Source organism: Acinonyx jubatus, chromosome C1 (assembly GCF_027475565.1).
Source record: "Acinonyx jubatus isolate Ajub_Pintada_27869175 chromosome C1, VMU_Ajub_asm_v1.0, whole genome shotgun sequence".
Taxonomy (NCBI): domain Eukaryota; kingdom Metazoa; phylum Chordata; class Mammalia; order Carnivora; family Felidae; genus Acinonyx; species Acinonyx jubatus.
The window spans coordinates 172839613-172859694 of NC_069381.1; the positions used below are offsets into that span (position 1 = coordinate 172839613).

The window sequence follows — 20082 nt, forward strand, 5'->3', positions numbered from 1 at the left end:
TTATAAAAAAATAAGAAATGAAATTATAAAGATAAGAAATAGAAAAATAGCAAATAATAAGAAAAAATAATAAAAAAGTTAAATTATTGAAAACTTCAATAAAATTTATAAACCCATACCTAGACGGAAAAGAAAAATGGAAATATTCAATGTAAAAAATGAAAAATTAGAATACTTCCCAATTAGTTTTATGAACCTAATCCTGATGAAAAGCCTTATAAAAATATTATGAAAAAAATGAAATTGCAGAATAATATTTTCCATGAACAAAGATTTTAACTATTTTTATGTATGTACTTTAAAATAAAATTAAATAAAATCCCTCCAAATTGTAATCACAGCAATCTTTATCTGTTGTATATATGGAATGCTAAGATTTAATTTTTTTTAAAGTTCTTGCTTTAAAAATATCGGAACTTTGTTGGGATGATTAATCTCTTAAGTATCTCAAAGTCTGCAATTTATGTTGGAGATAGTAATCACTAAGTAGTTATACATGGACCCTCTGGGAAGAAACAAATCTGGCAAGAATCTATATGCCAATTTGATCGTGTATTATTTAAAAATATTTAATTATTTTTAACTTCTGTAACAATAAAGAAATCTCTCTTATTTCAAAATACAATATTTCTGAAATTTGTATACATATTACCTGTCTCAAGTGGGATAATTTTTTTGTTTGTCTTTTGTTGTTGTTGTTGTTTTACCAAATATAATGATGAATAAAATATGTATTCACCTGGTAGTCACCACATTTATTTACTTTGATAAACATTCTTCATTTACTCTAGTGGGAGGTACTGTTGTCACATGGCAAAATGTGCTTCTGTATAATTCCACAACAGGGAGCAGTTATGAGCAGAGAACAATAATCCAATCTATCATAAGATCCAGCTCCCAAAATGTACTTTCCTAACTAAAGTAAGGGATGCTACCTAAAAGCAACTTTTTCATATCAATCACTAACATAATAATTTTGACACTTTTTTAAAGTTTGCTTCTTTATTTTGAGAGAGCATACAAGCGAGGGGCAGAGAGAGAGAACTGTTCAGGATCTGCACAGTTGGCACAGAGTGCAGTGAAGGGCTGGAAGTCACAAACCTCAAGATCATGATCCCAGCTGAAACCAAGAGTCGGATGCTTAACCGATTGAGCCACCCAGGTGCCCCAGTTTTGGCACTTTTTAACATAATGTAACATTTGAACTGCAAATACAAGACCTGGTTCCGATCGGTGAGGCCTGGGGATCTGCATGGAAATAACGACAAAGAATGAGTGACATAAACCTTCCTGTTACATATTATTATATGAATCAAAATTCCAAAATATGTGAAGAAAACTAATGCTAAAATGGATAGCAAACGAAATCAACATTTTTAAAAGTTCACTCCAAATCAATTAATAATAAAACAATCTAAAACAGTTTTATAAGAAATATATTTATGATTCTTAAAAAGATGAATAACAGCAATGTACAGAGAATGAAAATTATAAAAATAGGTAGAATTGACACAAGAAGCAATTGGGTGCCCTGAAAAGGAAATATAGAACCACTGAAAGTCACCACACTACTGAATGACTGCAGAGTAGTCCTGAGGAACTCCCGGGGATGCAGGATTAAGAGATAAAGACGTTAAATATGTGACAACCGTGCAAGAAATGGAGGGTAGGTTTAGATGTGTCAATATAGCTCTGAGAGGAGTTCCAGAGGAAAATAGTAGGGGAAAAGGAGGAAAAGAAACGTTTGAAAAGAAAATGGTTGAGACATTTTTGCAGAGTTGAAGACATGTAACTTCAGGCTGAAAGTGATCACTGAAAGCACAAAGCAAGGTATAGATGATAAAGAAATAAATATCAATGGGTAAATTCTTTGTGAAGCAAAACATGGGTGGTAAAGAAAGAAGAGAAACCCACAACAAAAAACAATTATCAACAAAAGAACCATCAACCCAGAATCTGACACTCAATTAACCTATCACCTAAAAAAGTAAGTAAAATGAAGACATTTTTACCCCTAAGGTTTGCTGTGGAGTTTATTGATCCTCATATATGAAAAACCTATATTAAGCTCTATCCAAATACAGTTTCACCACTGTACCTTTAAGAGCTTTAAGAGTGTATCAGAACATAGGGTGAAATAGCAAAAAAAAAACTCCTAAAAGACATTTTCAGACACACAAAGATAAGGAGTGCTTTACAATCCACAGCCCGTACTGCAAGGGCTATTGTAGAAATATGCCGTATAACCACAATTTCATATCATTTAAGAACTTACAAGTGACTCAGCATTCGCTATTTTATTCAAATTCTCAACAATCAGAACCAGTATTATTTATGTCATCTTCAGCAAATAATAAAATTTAAGATGCAGGAATGAAAACTAACAGGCTCAAATTCATACAATAGTACTAGCAGTCTAACAACATTTGTGAATTCAATTCTCATGTGATTTACAATATATTTTTTAAAAATGCCCATCACACAGATGTGACCTACCAGATAAAAGGAAGGATTCTGGAATTGTTATCCGTTGCTAAGAACAAGTCCTGCAAATATAAGTTACTGTATATCATCTACTGTCAGAGAGGAATGAGTTGCTAGGATTTTCCTAACCTATTTGTCTAGAGAACCCGAGTAGAAATTTACAATTCCATAAGGACTATTTTCTAAGGATTTGACATGGCCATGTGTGTGTAACTATTTATTGTATTTCCTTATTATTTATTTTGTTGACTTCATTTGGTTCATTATTAATTGGACAACTGTAATGATCTTTGGAGAGTTATATTTGCCTTGCTGATAGAGTCACCATTCAGCTCACATCTTATTCTAGGTAACTGATAAAGGATTTACGTATCTTTTAAAAAATGTAAAAATAGGGCGCCTGGGTGGCTCGGTTGGTTAAGCATCCGACTCTTGGTTTCACCCCAAGTCATGATCTCACGGTTCATGAGACCGAGCCCCACATCAGGCTCTGCGCTGAGAGTGTGGAACCTGCTTGGGATTCTCTGTCTCCCTCTTTCTCTCTGCCCCTCTCCTACATGCTCTCTCTCTTTTTCTCTCTCAAAAATACATAAATAAATATTAAAAAAATAAATATACAAAAATAGGATCCAGAGAATTCTTTATGGAGACCATAAGACTATAGGCTTTTACGTGTTTAAAGAAGATAACACAGAGATTAATTTTCACAGTTCTGCATAAACTCACACATTTCTTTTCTAGGTATTTATTTCTGGACAATAGGAAATTTACATAATTGGCCGCATGCTTTAAAATAATCAATTACTCAAAACATAAACATAGAATAAAATAAATTAAAATAATAATTCAAACCTCATGCTATGGATATGGAAAGTGACTAGTTGATGCCCAATATTGTTATTATAAAATATAAATCTATTTCCCCAAAGCACAAGAGAATTTACCACTGGTTGTTTTAGGGTGTGGCATGAACTAGTTAGTAATATTTTTGGCTTTGATACACCTCTGAGAGAAGTGTACTAAAAATTTGAACTGTTCCCATTGGTGGTACGTGTTACTCAGAGTGCATGTAGTAAATGAGGACTGTGTCATCATGGAGAGGAAAACTAATTATTTCCAGTGCCCTCACCCAAATTTAAGTGTGCTAAAATATACCTGCTGGATTTTAATAGGGCTGGTATTTACAAAGCTCTCTGTGGTTATGCGGTCATGTCTATAAAAGAATATAAAATTTATTGAAGTTAGTTAAGTTACTAACCTGCAAAATGAAAGAGAGCCAATGACCTCAACATTGGCAGTTTCCAACTAATGAAAATGGAATATGTGATTTCTAAATGTCAATACACATTTAAGAGGCAGGATAAATATAATTGGTAATAGCCTACAGGTTCCTGCAGGTCAAGACTGTGGAATCAGATATGCCTATAGTTAGGGGACAAAAACCAACAGAATTCAGGAGTGTAGAGAGTTAAGCCAGAGAAGTCTCTAAATTTCTAGCACGAAGCTAAGCAATCAGATAGTCAGAGAGAGACTGACAAGTAAAGAAGACTGAAATGGACTCTGGACAATATTGGGAGAACACAATCTTGATCCTGGCAGAACTCTTATTTGTCCTTCATGGTATGACCCATGGGAAGACCTCAAGATGTAATAATAATCAAAAAAATAAAAGCAATAGTTAACAATTAATGACCTTTAGCAGGTACGAGACACATATATCATGTAATTCTCCTAACGTAATGAATAGGAGGCTATGGTTAAACACTTTTTTATACTTTACTTCACCCTCTTTACTTCACCAGGCATTCACCCTATCTCTGTGTCTGATATCAGATCCTACTATATGTCCATTCTCTTCTGTTTTTATAAAGATTGGCTTTTCTTTTGATTAGTGTCAGCATAGTAAATTTTCCTCCATCCATTTGCTTTTAATCTATATGTGTCTTTACAATTAAAGTGGATTTCTTATAGACCACAGATAGCTGGGTCATGTTTTTTGATCCATTCTGACAATCTCTGTCTTTTGACTGATGCATTTAGACCATCCATCTTCTAAGTGATTATTGACATGGTTGCAGTAATAGCTACCATATTTGTTACTGTTGTCTATTTGTTGCTCTTGATCTTTCTTCTTGTTTTTGTCTTCCAATCTTTTTCTACCTTTTGTGGTTTTAATTGAGCATTTTATATGATTCTATATTCTCTCCTTTCTTGGCATATTGATTTTATTCCTTTTTTTTTTTTTTTTACCTTTTTCCAGTGGTTGCTAGAGTTTGCCATATTCACTTACAGCTGATCCAAGTCCACTTTCAAATGACACTATATCATTTCATGGGTAATATGAATACTTTATAATAGCAAAAATAATTCCTCCTTTCCATCACTTGGTTCATTAATTAATTTCATTTATATGTAATTGTATATATGTATATATAAAAGTATATATAGTACTTACATATATAGTATATATATATATATATATATGTATATATATATATATATACACATAAGCATAGCAATCAAATAAATTGTTGGTTATTATTATTTTGAACAAACTTATGTGTTAGATGAGAGTAAGAACAATTTTTTAATTTTTCCTTCACTTATTCCTTCTTTGATGCTCTTCATTGGTTTACACAAATCTGAGTTTCTGGTGTATATTTTTGTTTCCTCTAAATAGCTTTTAACATTTTCTAGAAGACATATCTACTGGCAATAAATTCCTCCAATTTTTGTTTGTCTGAGAAATTCTTTATTTCCCTTTCACTTTACAGGATAGTTTTCTAGGTTACAGAATTCTAGGGTGGTGTGTTTTTTTTCCTCAAAACTTTAATTATTTGACCTCATTCCTATCTTGCTTGTATGGTTTCTGAGAAATTGAATGTAATTTTTATCTTTGTTCCTCTATAGGTGTGGTGTTTTTCCTCTGGTTTGTTTCAGGATTTTTTCCTTATCTTTGATTTTCTATAATTTGAAAATGATATGCCTGGGTGTAGTTTTTTGGGTGGAGGCATTTATTTTGCTTGGTGTCCTCAAAGCTTTCTGCATCAGTAGTTTGGTTTCTGACATTATTTTGGGGAAATTCCCAGTCATTATTTTTTTCAAATATTTCTCTTCTCTCTTTATTCTCCTTTGGTATTCTCATTATGTATATGTTACACCTTTTGCAATTATCCCACAGTCCTTAGATATTTTGGTTTTCTTTCCCCAGTCTTTGTTCTCTTTGCTTTTTAATTTTCAGGGTTTCTACTGATATCTTCTCTAGCTTAAAGATTTTTTGTTTCCCTTCTCTTATGTTCATCTGTTTTGTCTCTTAAAGTCCTCATATGAGTGAATTCATGTGATTTTTGTCTTTCTCTGACTAACTTCACTTAGCATAATACCCTCCAGTTCCATACACGTAGTTGCAAATGGCAAGATTTCATTCTTTTTGACTGCCAAGTAATACTCCATTATATATATATACACACACACACACACACACACACACACACACACACCACATTTTCTTTATCCATTCATCCATTGATGGAACACACACACACACACACACACACACACACACCACATTTTCTTTATCCATTCATCCATTGATGGACATTTGGGCTCTTTCCATACTTTGGCTATTGCTGATAGTGCTGCTAGAAACATGGGGGTGCATGTGTCCCTTCGAAACATCACACCTGTATCCTGTGGATAAATGCCTAGTAGTGCAATTGCTGGGTCATAGGGTAGTTATATTTTTAGTTTTTTGAGGAACCTCCATACTGTTGCAGAGTAGCTGCACCAGCTTGCATTCCCACCAACAATGCAAAAGAGATCCTCTTTCTTCGCATCCTCGCCAACATCTGTTGTTGCCTGAGTTGTTAATGTTAGCCATTCTGACAGGTGTAAGGTGATATCTCATTGTGGTTTTGATTTGTATTTCCCTGATGATGAGTGATGTTGAGCATTTTTTCATGTGTTCGTTGGCCATCTGGATGTCTTCTTTGGAGAAGGGTCTATTCATGTCTTTTGCCCATTTCTTCACTGGATTATTCATTTTTTTGGTGTTGAGTTTGATAAGTTCTTTATAGATTTTGGATACTAACCCTTTATCTGATATGTCATTTGCAAATATCTTCTCCCATTCTGTCGCTTGCCTTTTAGTTTTGCTGATTGTTTCCTTCGCTGTGCAGAAGCTTTTTATTTTGATGAGGTCCCAGTAGTTCATTTTTGCTTTCGCTTCCCTTGCCTCTGGAGACATGTTGAGTAAGAAGTTACTGCAGCTGAGGTCAAAGAGGTTTTTGCCTGCTTTCTCCTCAAGGATTTTGATGGTGTCCTGTCTTACATTTAGGTCTTTCATCCATTTTGAGTTTATTTTTGGGTATGGTGTAAGAAAGTGGTCCAGGTTCATTCTTCTGCATGTCACTGTCCAGTTTTCCCAGGACCACTTGCTGAAGAGACTGTCTTTATTCCATTGGATATTCTTTCCTGCTTGTCAAAGATTAGTTGCCCATACGTTTGTGGGTCCATTTCTGGGTTCTCTATTCTGTTCCATTGATCTGAGTGTCTGTTCTTGTGGCAGTACCATACTGTCTTGATGATTACAGCTTTGTAGTATAGCTTGAAGTCTGGGATTGTGATGCCTCCTGCTTTGGTTTTCTTTTTCAAGATCGCTTTGGCTATTTGGGGTCTTTTCTGGTTCCATACATATTTTAGGATTATTTGTTCTAGCTCTGTGAGGAATGCTGGTGTTATTTTGATAAGGATTGTATTGAATATGCAGATTGCTTTGGGTAGTATCGACATTTTAACAATATTTGTTCTTCCTATCCAGGAGCATGGAATTCTTTTCCATTTTTTTGTGTCTTCTTCAATTTCTCTCATAAGCTTTCTATAGTTTTCAGTGTATAGATTTTTCACATCTTTGGTTAGATATATTCCTAGGTATTTTATGTTTTTTTGTGCAACTGTAAATGGGATTGGTTCCTTGATTTCTCTGTCACTTCATTGTTGGTGTATAGGAATGCAACCGATTTCTGTGCATTGATTTTATATCCTGCATCTTTGCTGAATTCATGAATCAATTCCAGCAGTTTTTTGGTGGAATCTTTAGGGTTTTCCATATAGAGTATCATGTCACCTGCAAAGACTGAAAGTTTGACCTCCTCCTGGCCAATTTGGATGCCTTTTATTTCTTTGTGTTGTCTGATTGCGGAGGCTAAGACTTCCAATACTATGTTGAATAACAGTGGTGAGAATGGACATCCCTGTCTTGTTTCTGACCTTAGGGGGGAAAGCTCTCAGTTTTTCCCCATTGAGGATGATATTAGCATTGGGTCATTCGTATATGGGTTATATGATCGCAAGGTATGCTCCTTCTATCCCTACTTTCTTGAGGGTTTTTATCAAGAAAGGCTGCTGTATTTTGTCAAATGCTTTCTCTGCATCTATTGAGAGGATCATATGGTTCTTGTCCTTTCTTTTATTGATGTGATGAATCATGTTAATTGTTTTGAGGATATTGAACCAGCCCTGCATCCCAGGTATAAATCCCGCTTGGTGGTAGTGAATAATTTTTTTAATGTATTGTTGGATCCGGTTGGCTAATATCTTGTTGATGAATTTTGCATCCATGTTCATCAGGGAAATTGGTCTATAGTTCTCCTTTTTAGTGTGGTCTCTGTCTGGTTTTGGAATCAAGGTAATGCTGGCTTCAAAGAAAGAGTTTGGATGTTTTCCTTCCATTTCTATTTTTTTGGAACAGTTTCAAAAGAATACATGTTAACTCTTCCTTAAATGTTTGGTAGAATTCCCCTGAAAAGCCATCTGGCCCTGGACTCTTGTTTTTTGGGAGATTTTTGATTACTAATTCGATTTCCTTACTGGTTATGGGTCTGTTCAAATTTTCTATTTCTTCCTGTTTCAGTTTTGGTAGTGTATATGTTTGTAGGAATTTGTCCATTTCTTCCAGATTACCCATTTTAATAACATATAATTGCTCATAATATTCTCTTAGTATTGTTTTTGTTTCTGTTGTGTTGGTTGTGATCTCTTCTCTTTCATTCTTGATTTTATTTATTTGGGTCCTTTCCTTTTTCTTTTTGATCAAACTTGCTAGTGGTTTGTCAATTTTGTTAATTCTTTCAAAGAACCAGCTTCTGGTTTCCATGACCTGTTCTACTGTTTTTTTTTGGTTTCGATAGCATTAATTTCTGCTCTAATCTTTATTATTTCCTGTCTTCTGCAGTTTTATTTGCTGTTATTTTTCCAGCTCCTTAAGGCATAAAGTTAGGTTGTGTATCTGAGATCTTTCTTCCTTCTTTAGGAAGGCCTGGATTGCTATATACTTTCCTCTTATGACCACCTTTGCTATGTCCCAGAGGTTTTGGGTTGTGGTGTTATAATTTTCATTGACTTCCACATACTTTTTAATTTCCTCTTTAACTGCTTGGTTAGCCCATTCATTCTTTAGTAGGATGTTCTTCAGTGTCCAAGTATTTGTTACCTTTCCAAATTTTTTCTTGTGGTTGATTTCAGCGTTGTGGTCTGAAAATATGCACGGTATGATCTCGATCTTTTTGTACTTACTTAGGGCTGATTTGTGTCCCAGTATATGGTCTATACTGGAGAACGTTCCATGTGCACTGGAGAAGAATGTATATTCTGCTTTAGGATGATATGTTTTGAATATATCTGTTAAGTCCATCTGGTCCAGTGTGTCATTCAAAGCCATTGTTTCCTTGTTGATTTTTTGATTAGATGATCTGTCCATTGCTGTGAGTGGGGTGTTGAAGTCTCCTACTATTATGGTATTACTATCGATGAGTTTCTTTATATTTGTGATTAATTGATTTATATATTTGGGTGTTTTCACATTTGGTGCATAAATGTTTACAATTGTTAGGTCTTCTTGGTGGATAGACCCCTTGATTATGATATAATGCCCTTCTGCATCTCTTGATACAGTCTTTATTTTAAAGTCTAGATTGTCTGATATAAGTATGGCTACTCTGGCTTTCTTTTGTTGACCATTAGAATGAAAGATGGTTCTCTATCCCCTTATTTTCAATCTGAAGGTGTCTTTAGGTCTAAAGTGGGTCTCTTTAAACAGCAAATAGATGCATCTTGTTTTCTTTTCCATTCTCTTACTCTGTGTCTTTTGATTGGAGCATTGAGTCCATTGATGTTTAGAGTGAGTACTGAAAGAGATGAATTTATTGTCCTTATGATGCTTGTAGTGTTGGAGTTTCTGGTGGTATTCTCTGGTCCTTTCTAATCTTTGTTGCTTTTTAAAATATATTGAAATATATATATATATATATATATATATATATATATATATATATATTTTTTTTTTTTTTTTTCATCTTTTCTCCCCTCAGAGAGTCCCCCTTAAAATTTCTTGTGGGGCTGGTTTAGTGGTTAAAAACTCCTTTAATTTTTGTTTGTCTGGGAAACTTTTTATCTCTCCTTCTATTTTGAATGACAGACTTGCTGGATGAAGAATTCTTAGCTGCATATTTTTCTGATTCAGCACACTGAATATATACTGCCACTCCTTTCTGGCCTGTCAAGTTTCTGTGGATAGGTCTGGGGCAAACCTGATCTCTCTTCCTTTGTAGGTTAGGGACTTTTTTTCCCTTGATGCTTTCATGATTCTCTCCTTGCCTGAGTATTTTGTGAATTTGACTATGATATGCCTTGTTGATGGTAGGTTTTTGTTGAATCTAATGGGGGTCCTCTGTGCTTTCTGGATTTTAATGTTTGTGTCTTTCCCCAAGGTAGGAAAATTTTCTGCTATGATTTTCTCACATAACCTTTCTATGCCTATTTCTCTCTCTTCTTCTTGTGGGACCCCTATGATTCTGATGTTGTTCCTTTTTAATGAGTCACTGATTTCTCTCATCCTTGAATCGTGCTCTTTTGCCTTAATCTCCCTCTTTTTTTCTGCTTCATTATTCTCTATAAGTTTTTCCTGTATATCACTGATTCTTTGTTCTGCCTCATCCATCCTTGCCGCCACAGCATACATCCATGATTGCAGCTCAGTCATAGCATTTTTAATTTCATTCTATTTTTTAGTTCTTTTATATCTGAAGAAAGGGATTCTAATCTATTTTCGACTCCAGCTAGTATTCTTGTTATCGTGATTGTAAATTCTGGTTCAGACATCTTGCTTGTATCTGTGTTGGTTAAATCCTGTGTTGGCTGTCCTTTCTTCATGCTCTTTCTTTTGGGGTGAATTCCTTCATTTTGTCATATTGAAGGGAGAAAAGGAATTAATGAGGTAGAAAAATTGAAATAAAAAATTTAATTAAAAAAATGTTAAAATTAAAAATTAAACACACACACACAAATCGAATAAATGATGCTAGATCCTAAGTGTGTTTGGTCTGGGTGTTGAAAGTGGTTTGACAGATTAGAGAAAAAAGGGGGGGAAAGAAAAAAAGGAAATCGTTTGAGAATTTGAAAAAATGAATACACTGAAGTAGACTAAAATGAGATGATGGGGGTAAAAAAGAATTTGAAAAATATACACAAAAGTAAAGAATATAGTAGAAAAATTAAAGAAAAATATTTTTAATAAAAATTAGAAATAAATATGATTTTTTTCTTTTTCTGTATTCAAGAAAAAAGAAAAGAAACAAAAAGAGAAAAAAGATAAAAAAGGAAAGAAAAAAAGGAAATCATTTGAAAATTTGAAAAAGTGAATACACTGTACTAGACTAAAATAAAATGAAGTAAAATATAACTTGAAAAAATTTACATAAAAGCAAAAAATATAGAAAAAAAAATTTTTTTTAAATTTTTTTTCAACATTTATTTATTTTTGGGACAGAGAGAGACAGAGCATGAACGGGGGAGGGGCAGAGAGAGAGGGAGACACAGAATCGGAAACAGGCTCCAGGCTCTGAGCCATCAGCCCAGAGCCTGACCGGGGCTTGAACTCACGGACCGCGAGATCGTGACCTGGCTGAAGTCGGACGCTTAACCGACTGCGCCACCCAGGCGCCCCTATAGTAAAAAAATTAAATAAAATATTTTTAATAGAAATTGAAAGTAAAAATGAAGTTTTTCTCTTTCTTCATTCAAGAAAAAGAAAAAAAGCAAAAGAAAAAAGAAAAAGAAAGAAAAATAAATAAAAAGGAAATTGTTTGAAAATTTGAAAAGGTGAATACACTGAAGTAGACTAAAATAAAATGATGGAAGTAAAATATATTTTGAAAAAATTTACACAAATTAAAAAATATAGTAATAAAAATTAAAGGAAAATATTTTTAATAAAAATTGAAAATAAAAATGAATTTTTTCTCTTTCTGTATTCAAGAAAAAGAAATATAAAAGAGAAAAAGAAAAAAGAAAGAAAGAAAGAAAAAGAAAATTGAATAGATGAACCTGCTAACAGATTGAAGTAGGACTGAAATTACTTCGTTTTCCGCTAGAAGTCAGTCTATGTAGCACTTTATAGTCCATAAACTAAGCCGGCGGTGAGACTTGTGTTCTTGAAGAGCGAAGTTGGCCCAGTTGGGCGGGGCTCAGTGTAATAGCACTGCTTTCCACTAGATGGCGCTGCTAGCCTACTGGGGTGGATTGTTGCCGCGCTGGTAGGTGCGCAAGCGTGAGCGCAGGAGCGGTGAAATATGGCGCCACCTGGCCACCCAGTCTGTTCTCCCAGATCAGCAATCGCGCACCCGTCCTTTGTCTTCAGCTTTCGTCCATTCCCTGCTTTTTCACTCTCCGTGACCAGGCCCCAGGCAGTACCTCTGTCCCAAGTTTTGCCTCAGATGGGACTTTTTTCCCCGGCCCCTTACTTCTGAAGGGCTGCGGCTTTGACCCGTTCCGTCCCTCTGCGGGAGGGTCTCACCTAGCAATGGACGAATGAGCAATGGCCAAATGTCGGCTGCACCCAGGAACGCTTGCTGGACCCTGCTGCTGCCGGTGCCCCGAGACTGCGGCCAGGTGCCAGCCCGCCCCAGAAAAAGTTCGCGAGTTAGTGTAGCAGCAGCGTTTCAGGGATTATGGAAAATCACAACACACATCTGGCACCAGGCTTCACCCTCAACGACCTTGCTCCAGCACCAGTGAATGTGGCCGTTTTCTGCGGTCTGCTGGGACTAGGTGGCTTCAACAGTCTCTACCGAATGTCCTTCCAGCGGTGGAACCGCTTTTTCCCATGCGGCCTGAGAACCTCCCGGACCCCACTCTGTTCCTGGGGATTCGCCCTTCCCACCAGAGCATCGCCAGGTATCAAGCTGCAGAGTTGCAGCCTTTGCGCTCCCCTTGTTTATAGTCTTAATGGAATTTAAACCCTCTCCTTTCTCCTTTCTCCCTTTTTAGTTTAGGCCCTGCGGCTGTTTCCAATTTTCCACCTTCTCTCCAGCTGCTCTTGGGGAGGGGTGCTATTTGTATTTTCCCCCCCTCCCCAGTCTCCGTCCTCTCTCTGCCTGCAAAAGCGGTTCCCTACCCTCAGCGGCTTCTTGCTCCCCAAATTCACTTCTCCGCACCATGTACCTGCTGAATTCTGTGGTTCAGGTTGTGCTGATTGTTGTGTTAATCCTCCAATCAGTTTTCTAGGTGTGTAGGATGGTTTAGTGTTGGTCTGGCTGTATTTCATGGACGCGAGACGCAAAAAACTGTGCTGTTCTGCCATCTTGGCTCCTCCCCAAACATCTCTTATTAATACAAATTTGTGACATGTTCTGAAAACTGCCTTCCTAACATACACTTCTGCAGGTTTTATTTGATGTGGAAAGGTATCCAGGCAAAGATACCAAATTCCCCACCTCTCTTGCTGCTAAAGACGGCCTTAATTCTTTCCCTAAAGGCAAAACAATGAGGGTTTCTGAGTAAGTTTTTGCTCTCCTGTTACAGGTGCTATATATTATTTGCTTCTTTTTCATACTGGAATGTGGTCATGAGATAGAGGTGAAGGAGTCATATCTAGATCATAGTGATCAAAACCACATGGAAGGGGTGGATGATTAGAAGATTTTGATCCTAATGACAACCTGGAATAGCGAGTGATACCAGTCTTGATGGGCCCAGTGTCAGATTCCTCTTTTCTTTATTTGTTTTTAATTAAAAAAATAGCTTTATTGAGATATAATTTACATGCCATACAATTCACTCATTTACAATATACAATTCAAGGGTTTGTTTTTTTTTTAGTATATTCACTGATATGTGTAATCATTACCACCACTATCAGTCAATTTCAGAACATTTTCCTGACTTCAAAAGAAACCTTGTACCGTTAGCTGTTACTCCCTCATCCCCCAGCCCTAGGCAACCGGTATAGATCTCACTATTCTGGACTTTCATATGAATGGAATCCTATGATATTTGGTCTTTTGTGATTGACCTCTTTCAGTTAGCAACATGTGTTCAAGGTTGATCCATGTTTTATCATGTATCACTATTGTGTTCCTTTTTGTGAACAAATACTCCCATTGTACGGATATACTGCATTTTGTTTTTTTCATTTTTAGTTGATAGTGGTTGTGTTGTTTCTACCTTTTAGCTTTTATAAATGATGCTGCTATGAGCACTGGTGAACAGGCTTTTTGTGTGTGTGTGGACATGTGTTTTCATCTTTCTTGGGTATATAACTAGGAGTAGAATTACTGGTCATATCCTATATTTAATGATTAAAGAATTGCCAGATTATGTCCTAAAATTAGCTAAATTCCTAAAAAGAAAGTTTCATAAATTTCAAAAAACATCTGGAAATACTTACTTTATTTTCCCTATGTTTAGGAAATTCTACCAACTCTTTGTCCACTGTAACTTATATAATAAGATGTTGCAGATTTACAACATTAGCCAACATGAAAGAGACGAATAATTCACATCATGATACTTTGTCATACCCCATTCAGAAAGAATCCATTATGTAACAACTTAAAATTTTCGAAAGAAAAAAAACCCTAGGCATTATAATTTAAAAGATTTACCCCTGGCTTTCCTTAAAGAGCAAACTTTTTTTCAAACTTTAGAAAATAAACTTGAAACTTTGTTATTAAACACTTTTTTCAGAAAAATGTTAGTTGAATGAGAAAAAGATAGGGATGTGCCCTTTTATTTATATCTTCCTGGTTGGTAAAGCATGATACTGAAAAAGAGGGTGAGAAGAAAATGAAAGCACAGCTTTCTGTGGGTAATCCTTGCTCAGGTGAATCACAGTTGGCTCAGACCCACTGAAGGGACTGTTTTAGAAATGTACTCTGTCTGTAATTTTATGGCTAGTCCTTAAGGTATAGAATATGTTCCATATTACTTATTATAATAGTGTGCCAAACTAATGAATTAAAAATAGTTAATGTTGGAACTTAAAAAAAAAAAAAAAGATCTTTGCCAAGTGGAAGAAGTGGATTCAGACAGACATGCCCGAGCGGTAAGGAATAGAAACATCTATCACTGGTTCTGTCACTATATTCTGTGCAGGATATATAGCAGATTGGATGTAGGTCATAAGTTATAACAGATGCTAATGTATAAGTTACGTATTCAATATTTATAAAAATTTTACCTATAAAAATATTTTGCTGATTACAATATGTTAACAATAGGAATATTTTAAAAAGTAATTCATGAACAAAAGAAATTCTAATAGATGTAAATAGATATATGCCCAGGGATCTGCACTGAGGACCCCCGCTCTCGTTCACAGCCCAGACTGAGATCCACTAATGTACCTGAGATCTACCAACTATTAACATACCTGAAGAGGAGTGCCTGGTCCTGCTGTTCCCCTCTGGACCAATGGATAATGCCATTCACTGTCAGGCACACAGACTTCTCATTTATATTTGATCATTGTAAACATGATGCATTTCTCTAAGTGCAAATAAAGATAAACAAGTAAAGTCATGTATGTCAATGAAACTTTAGAAATGGGTAATGGATAAAAGTAAAATAAATATTTGCAAATGTGACAGAATTTGATAGACTTTGATCACGAGGCCAGACAGATACTAAGCCAAAAACATATAGCATCTTAGATATATTTTTTTCTAACTACTCATATCCAAATGGCACCCATTGGTTTTGTTTCTTAATTGCATCTGAGTTTACTACCAAAACTAGGGCACTCCTACCTGTGTTACTGACACATCTTTTGTTTTAATTTTATGTATAACATGTATTTGATAAGGGAGACAGATTACATGAGGTAAAATAAAGTTTTTCTCAATATTTCCTCAAATCCCCAGATTCCTTGTGGAGATAACAATTAATTTAGTTTTGTTTTGGATCCTTCAAAAGTGTTTCATGCAAATACAAACATAAGTTATCTTAAACACATAAAAGCACACTGACATATATTTTTATTGTTATAAAGCTTGCAGCATATTCTCTATAATGTTCTACAATTTACATATCCCACTTAACAATATCTTAGAGATAATTCCATGATAGTTCCCATAAAAACAATATTTGCTTTCCTGGCAGCATAGTATTCTCCGATATGAATGTACAATGACATATTTGATACATTAAGCGATTTATTCTTATTTTATTTTGCATATACATAATGCAATGAATGTTCCTTACTAATGGATATTTGATACGTTTCCACATATCTTGGTTATTATCAGTAAACATGCTCCAGTATATATTCATATTCATATAACCCTGGACACTTGAAGAGTAAAATGAATTGTTGGAAGTAGTTGTATATATTTTATTCTTTGATTGATATTGACAAAATGATATACAAACATTTATATCAGTTTACTCTCCCAGAAAAAATATATTGAGGGGCTTGTTTTTTCTTCCTCCTTGTAACAATTTTTTAAAATTTTACCACTGTGACAGGTGAAAAATAACAACTTATAGCTTAATTTTCAATTTCTCTTACTGCAAGTGAGGTTACATATGTTTTTGCAAGTTTAACAAATGATTTTTTTTCCTTTTAGGTATAATATTTTTAGGTATAATATTTATGTCACTTTGCACATTTTTAATTACGTTGTTCAGCTTTTCTTGCTGATTTTTAGGGGCTTTTAAATATGAATAAAGTAGACTTTGTTTTCTTTCATATGTGTCTGTTTAGCTTTTGGCTTTGTTTCTGGTGTTTGGCCAACCATCTTTGTTATGAATTCATACTTACACTTCTTGATCTCTTAGGACTGTGTCGGTGTCCTTGACATTTGTCTCTGCCTGTGCCCAGCACGCTGTCTGGACATAGAAGACATATATGAATATCTGTTGAAAAAACTGTCAAAGTGTAAAGATGTTTATACTTCTTAATCCAAAATCTGTTTCTACTCAGTTTCTATCACCTTGTAAACTTTTTAAAGAGAGAATCATTTCTTCCCAGTCTTATTTCCTGTTTTTCCAATATACTTTAGATTGAAATTACAATGAAACTGTGAAACAGTTGTGCAAAGCTTACATGTTTAAATGCTGAAAATCACATTATATTTTAAATAATAATGTCAGGGTGTCTGGGTGGCTCACCCAGTTGAGTGCCCCACTCTTGATTTCAGCTCAAGTCATGATTCCAGGGTCATGGGATTGAGGTTGGCATTGGGTCCTGCACTGCGTATGGAATCTGCTTAGGATTCTCTCTCTCTCTCCCTCTGCCCTTCTCTCCAACTCACATGAGGGTGCTCTCTCTAAAATAAAATAAATGAATAATGTCTATATTTTGTAATCACAAGTTATTTGAATCATTTGTGGCTCAGCCAGAAAATAGTTGAAATTACTTTAGTATCTGACTAAAGAACTAACTTGTAATTTATTATAACAACTTATGAATTTAAAACATCCTATGTGATTCAAAATGGATTAAAATTGATTTAAAGCAAGTTTGTTGCTATTGGATAATTATTTCAAATCATTAGCATGCATTAAACACACCACTTTTTATTATAATCTCAAAAAAAATAGGACCTTGAAAAGGCATTTATGTGTTTCTTCAACCTCAAATTTTGCCATTAAAAAAAAAATCAAGCAATGATTTCATCATTCATATACTGAGTTAATGAGACAAAAAGTGAATGCCACATGTGAAATGGTCCAATTATTTGCTCAGTAATCCAATATTTTCTGCATCATTAATTTTTCCACTTTTTATTTAGCGACTCTAAGGATGTTCAAGATAAGGAAAATTTATGTTGATTAATAATGCGTCAAAGCAATTTTATAATTTAAGTTTATGGGTTACTATTAATAAATTGTCAGTGTAGCTCATATACTTTATTTAATCCTAGAAGTCATATATTCAAAATCAATCGAGAAGGGCTTTGGTTTTGTATTGGGATGTAGAAAGCTTAAAAGAGCATAGCTCCCATGCCAACAGTGACAAGTTGGATAATTTACCAATTCATAAATTTTCTTGAATCCATCAAAATACTGATGTACAGGAAAATCAAGAAGTCTCAAGTCTAGGGAAATACAGGTGTCTCCAAAGAGACACAAGATGTAAGTACTGGTTAGAACACTGTTAAATATTTTAACAAACTTCTACATGCTGCTGTTGGATAGTATAACAAGAGTATAGAATCCTTGGAGTTATAGACATAAGGGAAGATTGTACTTAATCTCAAACTTTTGTCCACTCCCATCTCTGGCTGCTTGGGAGAAAGACTTGGGTCAGGTGGGAAAATTAGAGATTGCCTCCTGTTTGATCAGGTGTTGGTGAAGAAAGTGGCAACAGTTATGCAAAAGACACAAAGCCCCACTTAGATTGTTATGGCCTTTCTCCACTTGGACAGAAGTCTTATCCCACTGAGGGAGGTGCAGAAAACCCGGTAACTTTCAGGAACATGTGGAAATCTATTGCAGCTTAGAGAAAGAAAGACGGAAAAAAAGGCCTTTGAAACCAAGACAAAGTCAGAATTTTAGAGGTTCTCTGCAACTGGTGGAGTGGTAGGGTCACTAAGAAAACCCCAACATCCCACAGCAGAGTGGTTGCCTAAGACTGACACTAAAGCAGGACAAGAAAGAACCCTTTCACCACCACCAACCCCATCACCAGGTTGTCAAAAGATGTGTGATAACCAGAATCAGTGTACTGTTGAGTGAAGGGCAAGAACATGGAGAGACCTCTGATGAGTCAATATATAGAAAGTCTAAACCTAAAGGTGGAACAGTGGTGAAATCGTAACAACAAAACCCCAAATCACCTCATCCTTTAACTAAATTAACTCACACTGCCACAGTAAGAACCTAAGCATAAAAAGAGACATGTCTATTTTCAGACATCAACAATACGTATCTCATTTTGTACTGTCTTACACACAAAGGCCGGCATTCAACAAAAATTGCAGAGCAATAAGGAAGAAAAACAATATACTGTTAAGATACACTGGAAGCAACTAATGGACCTATGTTCATATAGGACCCAGATGTTGGAACTATCAAACAGAAAATTTAAATTAACTATGATTAATGTACTTAAAAACTCTTGTTAAAAAAGTGGAAAACATGCATGTATTGTATCATAAAGAAAAAAATTATGAGAACAGCTTTTAAATTTTATTAGGATGAACTCTATAAAAAAATCAAAGGGAGATGCTTGATATAAGAAACACAGTAACTGAGATAAGAAAAATGTTTTTGATAGGCTTATTAATAGACTTAAGAGAGCCAAAAACAGAAGAATGAGTAAACATGAAAATAGTTGAATAGAAATTAACCATGCTAAATTATAATGAATTTTAAAAAAGAATAAAAAACCTTGAAAGAACTTGGGACAATATCAGTTTAATATTGCTATAATAGGAATCACAAAACAGAAAAAGCATGGAGAGGAAGTATTGTAAGTTAACGAGTGAGAATTTTCCACAAATACTGAAAGACATGAAACCACAGATCAAAAAATTCACAGAACACCAAGTGGAATAAAACAAATAAAAACACCTGGACAAACATATTCAAAGTTCTGAAAACCAGGGGCACCTGGGTGGCTCAGTCCATTAAGCATCCAATTGGTGATCTCAGCTCAGGTCTTGATCTCCAGGTTGTGGGTTCAAGCCCTGCATTGGGCTCCATATTGGGTGTGGAGCCTACTTAAAAAAGAAAAGAAAAAAGAAAAGAAAAGAAAAGAAAAGAAAAGAAAAGAAAAGAAAAGAAAAGAAAAGAGAACTGAAAACCAAAGATAAAAAGAAAATCTTAAAGAGAGTCAGAAGAAAAGAACATATCATATATATAAATATATGCGTATAAATTACAGCAGACTTTTCAAGAATTTACATCAGGAGTTATTGAAGCCAGAAGATCATCAAGTGACTTCTTTTAAAATGTCTAAAGGGGGAAAAAAACGTCAACCTAGAATACTCTAGCATAAATAACTTTTAAATATAAAAAAGAAATAGATTTTTTCAGGTTAAAAAAACACAAAAGTTTATAATAAACCTCCACAACAAAAATGTTAAAAGAAGTCCTTCGGGCAAAATGTATATGATAAAAACTTGAACCTACTATACAATGGAATGAGGAACACTGGAAATAGTATAAATAAAAGTAATATAAAACTAATTTTCTTTCATATTTTTAACTGCTTTATTGACTGACTAATCCGCTCATGGTTTAATTATGTCTCAAACCTGAAACCCAGATATTCTGTTTGCTGTGTTGTTATCCAAAGCTACATGCTGAAAATCAAGC

The 20082-nt window shown here is 34.8% G+C and overlaps 1 long non-coding RNA gene across 1 annotated transcript; it reads right to left on the reverse strand.

The window, feature by feature from the left end:
• Positions 1 to 489: 489 nt before the first annotated feature.
• LOC128314086 (uncharacterized) lies at positions 490 to 19522 on the reverse strand. Its single transcript, XR_008295481.1, has 4 exons — positions 19375 to 19522; positions 16580 to 16647; positions 15191 to 15306; positions 490 to 1248 (listed from the first exon to the last, which is right to left on the reverse strand). It is a non-coding gene; the product is annotated as an uncharacterized LOC128314086 (long non-coding RNA).
• Between the last annotated feature and the right edge of the window lie 560 nt (positions 19523 to 20082).